This window comes from Callithrix jacchus, chromosome 21 (assembly GCF_049354715.1).
Source record: "Callithrix jacchus isolate 240 chromosome 21, calJac240_pri, whole genome shotgun sequence".
Classification (NCBI taxonomy): Eukaryota; Metazoa; Chordata; class Mammalia; order Primates; family Cebidae; genus Callithrix; species Callithrix jacchus.
Genome location: NC_133522.1, coordinates 49,096,987 through 49,100,901, shown reverse-complemented (window position 1 = coordinate 49,100,901; position 3,915 = coordinate 49,096,987).

Below are 3,915 nucleotides of genomic sequence, written 5' to 3'. Positions count from 1 at the left end.
GATTTGTGGTCTTTCACCCCTCACCCCTCCCACCGTTTGCCCTGAGTCTCAAGAGTCCACCGTGTCATTCTTATGCCTTTGCATCCTCGTAGCTCAGTTGCCACCGATGCGTGAGCACACAGGATGTTTGCCTTCTCATTCCTGAGTCACTTCACCGGGAAGAATGGCCTCCAGTCTCACCCAGATTGCTGTGAATGGCATCCGTTCGCTCCTTTTTGGGGCTGCATAGTATTCCACGGTGCGTCTATGCATCGCAGTTTCCTTATGCACGTGTACATTGCTGGCGCCCACTGAGCCCATAGCGTAGTGATGATGCACTTCCGCTCTGCCATCGCGCTCTGGTTCCCGTCGCTTCGTCTGGTCTCTTCTTTGTTCCTGGGCGTGTCCTCTTTTCATGTCTTCTGCTGGGTCGACAGTGCTTTAATTACTCATCGTATCTCCACGTGGGAAGGGGATGGGGTGCACACACCTCTGTCCACATCTTCGTGGTCAGACGGTGCACGCCGGGCCACAGCAAGCATTAGGGAGGCTGTGGGTTTGCATGAAGCCATCACTCTTACTGTGTTTGATGGAATGGCTCTTATAAAGTTTATTTTTATAGGCCAGCCACGGTGGCTCACACCTGTAATCCCAGCACTGTGAGAGGCTGAGGCGGGTGGATCACCTGAGATCAGGAGTTTGTGACCAGCCTGGCCAACATGGTGGAACCCCATCTCTACTAAAAATACAAAAATTAGCTGGGTGTGGTGGTGCGTGCCTGTAATCCCAGCTACTCAGGAGGCTGAGGCCGGAGAATCGCAGGAACCTGGGAGGTGGAGAGAGCTGAGATCACACCACTGCACTCTAGCCTGGGGGACAGAGCAAGACTCCCACTCAAAATATATATATATTATACACAAAAAATTGAAAACTACTAACAAATGCTACAGCCTCAATTAGTAGATGTGGCAATGACAGTTTCTCCAGGGCAGGGTGGATGTGTGTCCCCAGGAGCCCCGAGCCTGCACGGAGGCTGGCCAGCTCCATCTGTAGGCCTTGCCTTGCTCACATGTGATGCCCAGTGCTGAGCAGTGCCTCCCTGCAAAGCCCTGCTGAGCTGTAGAACTGCTCCAAGCCCTTCTCTTCTGCCTGCCAGGACACAGCAAGGGTAGGCCCCAGGGGAGCCTGGAGGGGGGCCCGGGGGCAGCTTGGAGGGGGGACCCAGGCAAACATGAGCCACGGTCATTCATGTTCAGGAAGCTTGTCCTGGGGCGTGTGCAGCCTGGCTTACACCAACAGGTACATCAACCCTTGCCAGGGAAAGGTGAAGCTCGGGGCCTAGAGGCCTGGGCGGAATTTTCAGCCCAGGGCAGCTGAACCCAGCTCCCAGCTTCTGGTCCCAGAAGTGCCAGTTGTCCATCCTAGCAGACCCCAAAGAGCAAGTGGGAGAAGGAAAGAGGCTCGCCAGCAGGGCCAGGGGTCCAGAGGGGCCTAGGGCAGCCTTCCCTGTGTGAGCAATGCTCGGCCTACTGCTGCAGAGCTTCTAAGGCCACAGTGGGGCCAGCCAGATCCTTGGGCCAGGTCCTCGGTCCAGCCCCAGGGCCAGCCAAGACCTTTCCTGCCACCCAGCTGGATCAAAGGCTTGACTTTCAAAGGGAATTCCCCAGGCAGAGGTTGCAGTTTCCAACATCAGTGGTGGCAGGGATTGGGCCTGGCTGGAAAGGCCTGGAGCCCTGCTGGGCATCACCCTACGAGCTCTGGGGGCTCTGCCCACCCTCTCCCGTGCCCGGCCCTCCAGACGCCTGGGGAACTTGGGGGCTCTGCCCACCCTCTCCCGCGCCCGGCCCTCCAGACGCCTGGGGAACTTGGGGGCTCTGCCCACCCTCTCCCGTGCCTGGGGCTGCAGGCAGGCCATGCCATAGCATTCTGGGCAGGTGCTTTTAAGACATTTAATGGGCGAGTTCCCTCTCGGCCTGGGGTGTAATTAATTTTCCTGAAATAGGCATGACAGCCCAACAGTCTGCCTGTCTGAGTCAGGCAGTGATTATTGCCTTTCACGGGCATGACGTGCCATTGGCCACTCAGAATTCAGAGCAGCTCCCTGGGTCCTGCCGGGGTGGTACAGGGGGTTTGGAGCTGGCCAGGGCTTGGGAGATGCCACCTGCTCAGAATCGCCCTGCCTGGAGACCTGGGGGCCAAGAGGCACTTGTGGCTCCCAGGTGTAGGGGTGGCACCAAGGGTGGCAGGGAGGTCACACCAGTGGGTGAGGGAGGGGAAGGCCCAGCAGAGCTTGCAGGGGACGGCGGGAGCTGCCCTTGGTGAGTAGAGCACACAGCCGAGTTCTGCTGGGGACAGGGGCACACCCCAGCACACACCCCACAATGCCCCCAGTCAGAGAAAGAGCCTGGGCCCCAGTGACATGGGGCTGACCATGGGCAGTAGCAGTGGTCGGAGTGGGGTGAAGCTTGCCTTTGCGGGTCCTGAGCCATAGTGCTGTGGGGTCACCCTCTTGCCCTGACCTCCCCCAGGCAGTTTCCAGGAGCAGGAGCTGGGAGTGCAGCGTAGGCTCAGCCCAGTGGTGCAGTGATAGCAGCCCGGCCCTCCCATCACAGAGCCCGTGGCGGCTCTGGGCACCCCTCCCACTTGGGGCCAAGCTGTTTCTCACACCAGGCCTTGCTGGCCACCCAGGTCCAGGATCTCCTGGGGACGGGCTCTGCATGTGGAGTCCCTCTGTATCCCTGGGCCCCCACGGTGGCCAGGCTCTCATTCCTAGGGGCTTCTGGTCTTGTTTCGAGCCCAAGGGAGCCCCCACAGGGGGTACCCTCTGCTTCCAAGACTCAGTGACTGGCTTCTCCCCACTTTCCTGAGGGCACAAGCTCAGAGGCCTGTCCCACAGGCTGTGGCCACAGTGGTTCATGTCCTGTGCCCAGGACCCTGGGGGTGTTCCACTGAGGTTGTCATCATAGCTTCCCTGCTTTATGGGTCAGGAAACTGAGGCACACATGGCTGGGGGATCAGAGGCAAGGCCCCCAGCAGTGCTCCGGTGATGGGGCTGAATTGTCCCTGCCTGCAGGGCTCCGGCACCAATAGGGCAGTTGTCCTGAGCAGGGGTGCATGCCTGCCCATCCAGGGTGGGTGCCAGCCTGCCCGTCCATGGTGGGTGTCAGCCTGCCCGTCCAGGGTGGGTGCCAGCCCACCCTGCAGTCGTCTGCAGCAGCAGGACTCCAGCCCCTCAGATGGGGCTGGTTGGACTCTGGGGAATTTCCGGGATGTAGGGCCGGGGCTGGGGGTCTCTGGACTTGGAGGCCGGCCGGGTTGCCTTCCACCTCCCATTCCTGGGGCTCATCTTCCTGGGTCAGAGGGTAAGGCCTCATGCATGGATAAGGCAGGGAGCAAAGCTGAGATTTTGTCCTCGCAGGGATGCAGATGGGGAAACTGAGGTCTCAGGTTAGGTGGGAAGCACATGAGGGTGTCATCCTGCAGCTGAGTGGAATGGACGGCCTGGCTACCGCAGCGGGGTCCGGGCAGAACCTGGGCCCACCATCCTTCCTCCTTCCCTCATTGGCCACAGGCAAGCTCTCCTGGTGACCTCACCAAGGCCTCTCAGTAAGCCCATCTTACAGAGGGAGAGCTAAGGGTTAAAGCCTTCAGTCCAGATCCCAGAGGTGGTAATGTCCCAGCATGGTTAGACCCTGGTCCTGCGGCTGGGCCTCAGAGCCCCCTGGGAAGTGACAGACCTCTTGGAGAACTCCAGGGGGGTGGGTTCCGGTGGGGAGGGTTGCTGGGGGTGGAGTTGCAGGGGTTGGGCTCCCAGGGGTGGGCTCGTGGGGGTGGGTTCCTGGGTTTCGTTGCCTGTGCTGGCTCCCAGGGCACCTCCCCACTACCAGAGACGCTGCCTGAGACCGGGGCTTGGTGGGTGGCCAGGCCCTCCACCCT